This window comes from Equus caballus, chromosome 17 (assembly GCF_041296265.1).
Source record: "Equus caballus isolate H_3958 breed thoroughbred chromosome 17, TB-T2T, whole genome shotgun sequence".
Taxonomy (NCBI): Eukaryota; Metazoa; Chordata; class Mammalia; order Perissodactyla; family Equidae; genus Equus; species Equus caballus.
This window is the reverse complement of record NC_091700.1, coordinates 65,390,387-65,402,895: the sequence shown is the minus strand read 5'-3', so window position 1 is coordinate 65,402,895 and position 12,509 is coordinate 65,390,387. Positions and strand designations below refer to the sequence as shown.

Genomic DNA, 12,509 nt, shown 5'->3' with positions numbered 1-12,509 from the left:
GAGCATATTTAAATACTTTAATAGTTAATAATTAAAATGAAATATTTCCAGTTTCTCTCTTATTCATGCCTTGTCCAGACATGCCTTACCACTCCACAAAGCTTTCCTTCACTGTGTGGTCCAGTTTTCCCCACTTCTCCACTTAGTCCCATTTACGATATTTCACAAGGAAGTGAACTGAGATGTGTGTGACTCAGTCGTGTTCTCAAGAAAACACCAAGCAAATAGGCTTTCGGCTTGGACTCCAAAGATCTAAATGGAAGAGTGGAAAGGAGTGATCATAATTTTGAAGAAGTATGTGTGATGTGGTGGAAGGTATGTGGCCCTAGACTCTGGAAAACTTGAGTGTAAATCCTGGATTTGCCAAATATTTAGCTAGAGTTTTGACTTCTCCAAGTCTCTTTTGTGCAAAATGGGGATGACAAGATCTACCTAAAGGTGTTATTGTGGTCTTTCATTGTCTACAATTTTCTACTGTCTATCTTTAAATTTCATATTTGTCAAATTTATGTTATATATGTATATTGTATAACATATATTATTGCATATGTATATTTTATATGTATATGTATATATATACACACACATCAAAGGCATACAGAAAAAACAGCAGTCTTATGTTCCACACCTCTCCATCTCCAATTCTCTGAGCAGATCACATTGCAACATTTCTACTTGTTTCAGATATTAAGCTCCATAGTTCCAAATACTGAATTTACAAATCTATTTTATAGTTTTTTCAATTTAAAATTATCTGATTTCTGACGTGGAAGATGAAGATTTCACTCTCTTATCTTCCACCACCTACTCACATACTTCCCTTCTACTCATATCTGTACTGTATAGTTTTATCATAAAATTTAGATAAATCAACATTCAGTGCTCTTCATGATTTCATAGTATTGTTTGCAGTTGAGTCACAGAATATGCAACCAATAAATTAACTTTCGTACACCAACTTTTTGTTTTCTGGAGTTTAGAAGTGCCTAATTTTATAATTTGATGGTGTTTTAGGACATTAATAATTCATCCCTACATTGTACAAAAGAACTGAAGTCATATTTGTATGGTAAATCACATAAGGTATTGATTATTTCCTTGTGTGTCTGTATGTCCGTATATGATGATTTTCTTCGCATCTGCTGCTCTCCAAGTGTGCTGACAAGAGCTGCTCAGCTGTCTACCCCGGCATCTTTCATTAAGAAATCCCCTTGCCTCTCTCTTGATTGGATCCTCTGTTTCTTCTTACTTTATTTACCTATTGTTTTAGAGAAATACGTCTTCAAGAATATTCTCGAAAAAGGTGTACTGAAACTTTGAGATCTTGTTTTGAGATCTTGCTGGTTTGAAAATAATTTTTAACCTCATATTTGAAACATAGTTTTTCTATTATTAGTGGTAATTCTCTCTAGATATTTCAAAGGCATTTTTCATTGTCTTTTAGCTGCCAGGTTGCCATTAATGAGTTTAATGCAATATGGTTACTGAGAAATTGTAATTTATTTTTGTTTTTATTCCACTCACCCCCACTTCTCAATCATAGATGCTTTTTGATTCTTCTTTTTTTTTGTTGCCACTGCTATAATATTTCTTAATGCTATGCCTTAATAAGGATATTTTTTCCCTTATTTTGTCTGTTACTCAGTGAGTCCTTTCAATTTAGAAATCTTGTGCTTTAGAAAAATTTTTTTTGCATTGTTTCCTTGACAGCTGTTCCTCCAGCCAATTTTTCACTGTCTTGAGTCTTCCTTTTAGTCCGGTCTTGGAAATCATGCATTGATCTTTTGATTTCCCTATCTTTTTTCTTTTTTTTACAATATCTTTTATCATTTTATGGAAACTCCCACAAATTTTCTTTTAAAATGTCCATTGACGTTTTCAAAGCACTGCTATGATGATATTCTCTAATTACCAAGAGTCTCTCTTTGAACACGTGGCATCCTTTATTTTCTTTTTATAGCAACCTCCTCTTGTTTATACTTACTAAAGCTCTTATGTTTCTCAAGACTTTATAGTTGGTAAAGATGGTTTTTTTTCTTGCATTATGTTTTTTCTTAGTTCATTTCTTACTTATTTTGGTCTCCATCTTTCATCTTAGAGGTTTTCTTCAAATGTCTGATGAGCCTTGGCTGACAATTCACAATCGAGAGTATAGAACTAAACAGGTGACCGCTAGACCAAGCATGTGTGAGACATGTGGAGTGGGGGCCTTCATCTTAGGAGAGAGATAGAGCATTTCACTGGAGGATCCCTCCTGACATATCTGTCAGTCTTTTCTCCTAGACTTGGCAGCTTCACTAAATGGAATCTTTAGACTCCTGCCTACCTGCATGGTACAATATATCTAGCTTCCAGCATCCAGCTTTCTAGGCATTAACTGGGAAAAGGGAGCAGGATCTCACTATTTGATGTGTATAATTTCCCTTATTTCCTTTGCTTTCAGTATGAAACCTCACTCTTGTGTTTAACCCTGCCCGATTTCCCAATAACACAACTTCTCTGGTTTAATTTCCCCAGGAGAAATTTTTCCAGGTAGTCATCTTGTTATTCTAGGTAAGGGAGGACACCTCATAGAGGTTCCTTCACAGATTAGTGAGCTGCCCTCCTATGTTTGATTCAATACTTAATCTCTACCTTCCACAGATACCTGCCGTCTGCAATACCTGGGCCTTCCACCTGTCTGCGGTGTGAATCATGTTGCATCTTGCTGCTCATGTGCCAACTAGCTTTCTTTCTTTCTTTCTTTTTTTAATGATTAGCTGTTTTTTTTTTTTCTAGATTGGCACCTGAGCTAACAACTGTTACCAATCTTTTTGTTTTTTTTCTGTTTTATCTCCCCAAATCTCCCCCATACATAGTTGTATATCTTAGTTGCATATCTTTCTAATTGTGGCATGTGGGACGCCGCCTCAATGTGGCCTGACAAGCAGTGCCATGTCTGTGCCCAGGATCCGAACCAGCGAAACCCTGCGCCGCCGTAGCAGAGCGTGCGAACTTAACCACTCTGCCATGGGGCTGGCCCCCCAGCTTTTTTATCTTTGTTAGATTCAGTTGCCATTCATCCATTCACTCTCCCACTCTGAATATTCTAGAAGGTTAACATCTCTTAACTATTTGCATCTCCTATTCCATTCTTTTCTAGTTTGTACATTTGTACTTTCCTAATGATCATTTTACTGCCATTTTAGTGGGAATTTCTATGGTAATTAAGATAATTATTTATTCAATCTATAATAACCACAAAAATGCCAGTGATTTTTATACTTTATTTTTTCCTTTAAAAAAGGATGATTTATTTAAAAAATAATCTAAAATGAATTGTCAAAATAAATAAATAAAGAATGAAACTTCTCCAGTTGAAATAGAAGCAAGGGAGATAAAACCCCACCAACTGAATTTTACCTTTCTCATCAGCCCTCGAGAAAACACCAACAGAAGCCTAGGACTCCAGAACAGTATTTGGACTCCATTCAAATATGACCATACGAAATTGGTTAGGGTTCTGGTCCAGACTACAAAAACCACTTTACCTACTTTAAACTTAAATAATTTATTGCCAGGAATAGTTTGACAGGCTGGAAGAATGGGCTCCCCACACAGCTCCAATTTCTTGCAATCTCACTCCTTCTGCTGTGATTGGGAAAGCTCCTCTGATTTAGAAAACCACCAAATTAGGAAGTCTCTGCAACAGTCTGCATCAGCAAAATAGTTATTTCCCTCAAATTCTCTCTTCCCTCCTAACTGGGATCTAATTTAATGTTTTGATTAAGTGTAGTTGATTCATGGAACTTCAATCACGTCTGGAAGCCAATGGCATCAAAGTCTGAGAAATGTACTTTCTAGCCTTTTAGCACCCTCTGGAAAAAGGCAGGAATGAGTGTAAGAAAGCTAATCTGTTGTCTAGCCACCCTACATCTACATGTATCTACCACATCTGCAGCAATTTGCTTTGTTCACACAACAATATAACTTGGATATTTTGGCTCTACTTTTTCTTTTTAAATACATACAATTCCAAATGATTGAGTGAGTTCTTCAGCCATACTCCCCTACCTAGGCTTATGAGTGGAGAAGTCAGATGCTTCAATTGATTCATGGTTTGGGATTTACATGATGAGTATAAAAGTAGAATAAGGATGCAGACAATTGAGATGAATAGTTGATTGGCTACAGTCTTTGAAGAGAAGGCTATTTAGAAAATGCTCACATCATCCTTAAAAGGCTTATTGATCAGTTTATTAGATAAAATCCTTACCTCAAAGAATAAAATACATTTTAGCTAGTGTAAGAAGGAAATAATATAATAAAGTTTATTACAAAATTCACAGAACTCTTCCAGAGCCAGAAAATCAGACTTGAAGGCTACCCTACCAGAAAGACCCAAATTCTGTTGAAGAATGACTTCAGCAGAAACCCGATTGCATGGAATTGGTCACAGACCCTGCAGACAGCATTGCTGATGCTGGCACTAGGCACTACTATTTAAGACTCTGTCATTTTGGTATGGAAAGCTGGATTCCTCTGCCAACATACTCAGTAGAATGGGTTCCAGGCAGCACTTGTTTCTTCAAAATGCTTCTGAATTAACAGAGTTAGGGTATCATGCCTGTGTCTTAATTGCAAGAGAGTTTGCTTTTTGAATTTGACAAAACATGGAACAATAAGGTTGGAAAAACTCAAATGTCCTCTACAATAGGATTGATGAGAGGTTATAGGAAATTGAGAGAGGCAGTGAAATAGGATGTTGACATCAGTGGTGGTGTTATTGGAATTTAATATTTAATTGATGTAGACATTGCAGGATAGGGCAAGAATTTACACTATGGTAGACAATAAATGCTTGTATTGTAATTAAAGAATGATAATACCTAATAAATGTAGTAAATATGTATAATAAAAAAACCCTGAAAGTGTGGATGAATAAAAAGCAATCATCCTCACATTTAACTAAGATTTAGACAAGTTTTGTATATATGGCTAACACTTATTATAGCAATTATAATAGCAATGGAAAATGAATAACAAAATGAGCTTACTAATGGCTTGTCACTAGGACTTTAATAACTCTAAGTTTTTTTAAAAGCTACTTTGAATCAGCCCCAAATTTTCCAAATATTTGATTTCCTATGCATGTTAGAGCATTTTAGGGTGTGTCACACATATATTAGTGATACAAGATAATATAGATAGAAAACAGGCCTTCAAATATACTTTCCAGAAATTGATATATCAGAAGTTATTATAACTTTTGTTTTTATAAACTTATAACAAATAACTTTAGCCTAACATACACTTCAAATTACTAATCTATTTTGGCAACAAATAAAGCATTCTTAGGATAGCAATTTCCATGAAAAGTAGAGTGTCTCTCACTGATTTACTTATTCTGGTAGCAGAGACACTATTAGATAAATTTCATCATGCAAATGTCTCTACAAAAAACAGAACCAACATTTTCTACGAGGATTTACTTCAAGCACCACTTAACGTAACTATCACTCTGCTGTTTTAGAGCATTTGTTATGTTATCTCAGAAGAAACTGCTTGTAAGAATGGAAGATTGGTGCATGTGCTTGCTGTTGTTCTCTTCTATTTATTTTATTGTAAGGTTTGCAATTTTTTTCTAAAGTTATTTTTATTCACTTTGAGATTTGACTGGATCATTGTCTTATTTCATGATTATAAAGGATGAGTGTTAATCAAAAACAAATTACAAATCTCCTGTAGCATAAAGTTTAAAGAGAGGGTTGAAGGTAAATGGTTAGAAAGAGATGAAAGTTGGAGAATGATAAAGATGAAAGGGAGATAGAGGAAAAATTTTTAAGACAGCTGAAGTCAGAAAGAGGGAAAAGAAGGTTTGATATAAAAAATGAGATGGTAGAAAGATGTAAGAAAACAGAAAAGAAAATAAATTGACATGACACAATAAAGTAGCTATGAAAGAAACAGCATTGTTGGTTTGTTGGAGGAGAAAAAGAGTAACTTTTCTTAAATGTTTGTAAAATAAATGAAGTCTAATCATGTCTTTAGATGAATAGAGTTACATGGATGAGGGATTTTATAGAAAGAATATGAGAATATAACTGTCATACTGAGTCACATCAACTCTAGAGATCCAGCATAGTTCCTTTGATGTTTTTCAGGAAAACATGTTAGTTGCCCTCCACACTCGAACCTTGGGGAGTCTGTGATCCCTAACTTCCTTTTGGTAACCCATTATAAACCCCATTCATGAATTTATCTAAGCCTTTCCTGACCAATTTATATTTTCAGTCTATATAACCTTCTAAGGTAATGACTTGCATATGTTTACTACCAACTGTGTAAAGTACAAAGCATAAATCCCTTTTATCTTTTACACTACATCGGGCATCTTCTAGTCCTGGTGCTCTTTAATTTGGTGAATGGAATCCATCATTACCTTTCAAGATTTGGCAGAGTTTGAATCCATGTAGTCTCATCTGTAGTTTTATAAAATTGAATATTCCTAACCTTTTACAATATTCTGACACAGAAGCGAAGGTTGTGCCACATAATGTCAAGAGCTTTACTTTTATTCCGTTGCAGGCTTTGAGGGAAATTCTCTCATATTTCTAGGTCTCAAAAGTGCTTGATAATCTCTAAAATTCCTTCCATCTTCCTATTGCCTGTACACTGTCACTCATCCCATCCCACTCCCAGAAAAAAAGAAAAAAAGTTGTGGAAGTGAGGGAGAAAATTGCAGTGCAGATGAGTACCTGATCTTTGAGAGTGAAACCACCAGGATTCAAATCCCATTTTCTCTTCTTAGTGCTATGCTCTTAAGCAAGTTACTTACTTCTTCATACCTCGGTTTCTTCATCAGTAACTCAGGAATAACAGTAGTTCCAACTTCATAAGGTTATATTTTGTTACCAAATGAGTGTGTGTGTGTTTGTATAACTTGAAAACAGCATCTACCACAAAATAAACACTACATAAAAGTTAACATATAAGAGTGGGCCTGGTGGTGTAGTGGTTAAGTTCATGAACTACTCTTCATCGAGCTGGGGTTTGCAGGTTCAGATACTGGGCAGAGACCTACACTGCTCATCAAGCCATGCTGTGGTGGCATCCCACATACAAAAAATAGAGGAAGATTGGCACAGATGTTAGCTCAGGAACAATCTTCCTCAAGCAAAAAGAGGAAGATTAGAAACAGATGTTAGCTCAGCGATAATATTCCTCACTGAAAAAAAAAGTTAGTGTATTCCCCTGCCCTCCCCCCCCCCACACACACACACAGAGAAAGAGAAAGAGAGACAGAGAACAACCACTTCTCCCTGCACCAGTGCCCTCATGCAATCCCATTCCACATTGACTCTGGGCTTGGCTACATGACTTGGTTTGACCAATGGGACATGAGTAAATGTGAAACAGGTCTATCTTGATAAATGCTTTTGCATGGGGCTTACCTTGTTGGAATGTTTCCCTGAGACCACTATGTAAATTGGTGCATCTAACCTACTTGAGGTTACATGAAAATAAAAGTCCAGCAATCCCAGCTGGAGCCCAGCTTCCAGTAGACCTGCCAACTGAATCTGACCACATAAATTTGCTGAGGCAAGATCAGAAGAAGGGCTGTCCAGCCAAACCATAGAATCATGATAAATCATATGATTGCTCTTTAAAATCAATAAAATTAAGGTAATTTGTTACACAGGACTATATAACTGGTAGTTTAATCTTCTCTGGATCTTTTCTATGTGCTAGTCTTAAGGGTTTATGACAGTTACTAAAAATTCACATAAAGCTAAACTAATAAATTCCAGTCTCATTCCCTGTTATAAGATGTACACACTATATGTACAAATTTGACAAAGAAATGTAATTGCGCTAAATTGAATAGATAGTGATGTCTAATTTAGTGTTCTGTGGGAAACAGACTTGGAAACAGAGATTTGCATGCAGGAAGTTTATTGGGAAGTGTCCTTGAGATTAATACGTGTGAGGGAGTGAGAAAAGCAGGCCTGGGCAGTGGGAGAAGTTCAACTGCAATGTAATTGATGCAAGGTCTCAACAGATCATTTGCCGGGCTCTGGAGCTGTGACGGTCCTTCAGAATTGTTCCAAATTTAAGAATGCGGGTCAAGCCTTTGTACCACATCCTCAATTAGTCCCTGGTTGAGGACTGCCTTCAGGGAGAGATTTTAATCTTGAGTGAGGCACCTCTTTTTCTTTTTTTTTTGTGAGGAAGATTGTTCTTGAGTTAACATCCATTGCTAATGCTCATCCTTTTGCTTGAGGAAGATTGTCCCTGGACTAAGATCTGTGCCAATCTTCCTCTATTTCGTATATGGGATGCCACCACAGCATGGCTCAATGAGTGGTGTGTAGGTCTGCGCCCAGGATCCAAACCCGCAAACCCCCGGCCACTGAAGTGGAGTGTCTGCACTTAACCACTACACAACCAGACTGGCCCCTCTTCTTCTTTTGTTCACCTTTATTTATAAATAATAAATACTTTTATTGAGATATAATTGACATATAGCATTATATAGTTTCAGGTATACAACATATTGATTTGATATTTGTATATATTGTGAAATGATCATCGCAATAAGTCTAGTTAACATCCATCACCACACATAGTTACACACTGTTTTCCTTGTGATGAGAATCTTTTAGATCTGCTCTCTTAGCAGCTTTCAAATATACAATACAGTATTATTATCTATAGTACCATGCTGTACATTACATCTCAAGGACTTATTTATCTTATCAACTTTTTTATTTAATAAAATATGGGTTTTATTAGTCAACTACAGTCAAAATATGATCTTTATAGATTTCCCTTCTTCATTCATTCCACCAAACATAAAACAGAGCTGTGTGCCAGTTTAGTTTTCCTCATGTGGGTCACAACCTTGGTTTGTCAGCAAAATCCCCTTTCTCAGCTTCATAGTTGAAAGTGACAGAAGTTGGCTGTTCTTTCTCAGATAGAGACATCACTAGCCTTGGACTGATACACATAGGATGGTCCAATCATATAGCTGTGAAAAGGGATGTCAAATTTAAGCAAGGTCCAATGCTACTTTTCTGTGTGACGTTGGTACAGTGTGTTCAGTGCTCCTGTAAGAACTAATGATATACACGTTTCTCCATGACCACAGCTAAATGTGTGGCACAACTGTGGGAACACCCAGTGGGACTCAATTTCTACAACTTCATTTCACTTAATTCAATGTAATGGAAGTCATCATAGAATTTTTGACCTGATGAGCCTCCATGGATGAAGAGCTTTGTCCTTCCCACTATTGTCACAAGATTATCCCAGGAAAGTTATGTTTTTTTACAGATCTTTGACTGAGACAAGGTCAGAGTGTTTGTATCAAACCCTCATAGCTTCAATATTTCAAGTCAGTAATCAATGAGTGAATGAAGAAACAAAATGGATGAATGACTAGAGGAATGGATGAATATGACCAGTGCCTAGATCACTGACTGCCAGCCCCAAAGCCCAGAATTCAGCAGCAAAATCTTTCTGTATGTAGAAGGGCTCCTGTTGCTGCTCCTACTGTAGTCCCATCTCTGCATGGCAGTCTTGGAAGGAGGACACAGGACTGAGAAAGAATGGACTGTTCTTTTTCATCTCAATGTCCTCATTGGTCTAAGATGGCTGCTGGAGCTTTTGCCTGCCCATCTGCATCCCAGTTATTAGGATGGATTAAGAAAAGGAGGAGGTACCCCATGTTTTTTGAAGAAATTTCCTTAAGTACTCCACACTTTCATTTGCAACTTGATGCTGGAACTTAGTCACATGGCCACAGCAAGCTGCAAGAAAGCTAGTCCAGTTGTGCATCTAGCTCAGTGTGCAGAGTCTCTGGATGACTGCTGATTCTCTAACAGATTTAGTAGCTCTTTATTATTTGGTGACTTACTAAACTAAAAGACAACTTATCTACCTGCTAAACACCCAGAAGAGAAGGAGCACAAAGAATGGCACAAAAATTCCATTTAGAACAAGTAGAGAGTAAAAACATTGGCATCATTAGCTCATCAAAATTTTGAAATCCTGCTAGGCAGGAATAGAGAAGCCCCTTAACTTGGTGATAGAATAGATTTCTTGGTTACAATACCTGTTTATTCTACTTGTGCTTTCTGGAGAAACTTTCCTGCCATTGTCCTCCCTGGTCTCTTGTTCCAGAGCCCTACCTTCTCGGGGAGACGCTTCATTCTCTATGACCCTCCATGGCTATTTCTAATGTAGGCAATAGAGGGCGTCCTTTCATGGAGCTTGAAAAGATTCTAAGGGCTGTTTCCTTCCAGTGCAGGTTCAGGTACTATTAAAGTTTTAATAGTAACAGATAGTTTCAGTCCAGGTTTATAGGTTCTTTGGCTTCCAGATTCCAGGCCTGATTCTACCTTGAGACCACTTAAAAGAATAGGCTTGGGTGGAAAGACAACATACTTAATCTGATCTTTGCTGTTAGCTTCCCTCCCATTGTCTGACAGGCAACTATTAGTGGAAGGCCTTTTTAAAAGCTTTGAGGCCAGTGATTTATCTCCCGCTAAGGATGCTTCTTCAGAGTAGACTTATATGTGCTTTAGTTTGGAGCACAGAGCAGTTATCTTTTTTAAAAAAATCCTTAAAGACTTCGAATATAATGCATTTGGATTTCACACCAGAGAGAGAGAACACTTCCCTAATATCTCCGCTTACAGATAAGCTGGATTGAGTCAGTTCCTCAATCCTGGAACTTTGTTGAAAGCAGCAAGAAGCAGCCTGCACAGACAACATTCTAACTTTTCCACACTGTCCCTTAAGGCTGTTTAGTCTGCTTTTCATATAGCTTTTTGTCTGCTTTCCAAGGAAAGGCAGGCAGCAGTTTGACCAAATGTTTTATCATTGAATTATGAATGTTGCCAGCTTCCCAACCTACCATATTGGGGGTGTTAGAGTAACCAGATTAGGCCCAAAATGGAGTCGCTCATGCTAAGCCCCTTGTCAGCAAACCTAAACTTAGCTAAGTTTCTATGCTCAGCTCTTCCAGAAAAGAAAGGCCCAGGTCAGGCAATCAGTGCTTGCCTCTTTGGCACAAGTTACCTGACCTGGCTCTAAGACTTCCCTTTGCTCCATATAAGGAAACTAACCCTACTTTAACCAATCAGAAAATGCCCAGTATAACTTCCTTTTTCCCGCTCCCTCCTGTCTATAAAATCTCCTGCTTTCTACAGTTCTTTGGAGCTCCTTTCTCTGCTAGATTGGATACTGCCCAATTCATGAATCACTGAATTAAAAAGAATAACTTTAAAAATAAAAATCTTTAAAATTTATTCATTTGAATTTTGTTCTTTAGCAGGGGTAGATATGAGGTTCTGATATTTCAATGTTTCATGCCCATGGAACAAATTCTGTGTAAATTAGGATTGTGATAGGCTGAGAGTAACAGAGACACAGAAAGTAGTTGCTTAAAAAACACATGAATTTATTTCTCTTTTTGGTATTCCAAGTGGTCCAGGGCTGGTGGGTAAGACCCCAATGCCATTAGGAGCCCTGATCTCTGTCTTTATTGTGTACCATTCCAATGAGTGGAGCTTATCCCTAAGTTCACTTGAAGGCTTGAGGGGGGTGCTGCAATTCTGAACATTATATCTACATGTGTAGGGCCTGGGCCTTGCTTGCTCAGCGAAAGCCCCCACACCCATTGAAACCATATGTCCTTCTGGCTCACTTCTGGGCAGGCCGCCCAGCTGCTGAGATTTGTAACAACCTAGGGCCTGGCCAGCCCAGATCCTCCCTTATCTCACATAAAGAACATCACGTCTTACAGGGACACAGAGCCCCTCCATGTGAGCTACTGATCCTGAGAACGCTGGTTATACCAAGGACAGCCCCTTGGCAAGCATGCAGCCTTTGTTCCTCTGTCTACTTAAGCAAGCTTCTCTCAGGGGGTGGTAATGGGTGCACATTGGTGTCCAGCTGGCCACCACTGGACCTTCCCTGTAAGTAACTCCCAATAAACCCATATGCCTTGTTCACTGTTCTCCAGGTCTTTTCTTTGGTCTCTCGGCAACCTATCCCACACTGCTCACCCGGATGGGCATGTGGCACAACAACATGATAAACCACAAGAGGGAAATTACTAAATGGAGCTGACAAACTGGCCAAATCCTCCCTTCTTTGTTCCTCTGACTTGAATTATCTCACTTAATGACCTTCCTAGTTGTTCTATCCTACACTTATATACCGTTATTCAGAACTTAGTCATCTGGTTGGCAAAGCTCCAAGGGAGGTTAGAAACTGTTGTCTTTTATTCTAGGTGGCAACGAATCTGTCTAACAATTGGGTTTCTGCTATCAGGGAAGAAGAAAGGAATGATGGTTGAGGTAGTCAACTAACAGAGGAAAATGAAAGAGAGAAGGAGAGATGAACCAAGGGAATAGATTTATTGTGAAACTTCCAGTACAAAGATATTGCTCTTTTCTTCTCTGGCTAAACTTCTAGGAAGTTGTTGAATTCTTACTAGGAGAGCTTGGTATCCTGTCTAG

At 37.9% G+C, this 12,509-nt stretch overlaps 1 long non-coding RNA gene and 1 pseudogene across 4 annotated transcripts in view; both read right to left on the bottom strand.

The window, feature by feature from the left end:
• LOC138918533 (uncharacterized) overlaps positions 1 to 12,509 on the bottom strand; it is a 116,459-nt gene that overhangs the window by 69,534 nt on the left and 34,416 nt on the right. The gene's annotated exons all lie outside the window — the stretch shown is intronic.
• Positions 8,772 to 9,819, bottom strand: LOC111768660 (rab9 effector protein with kelch motifs pseudogene; annotated as a pseudogene).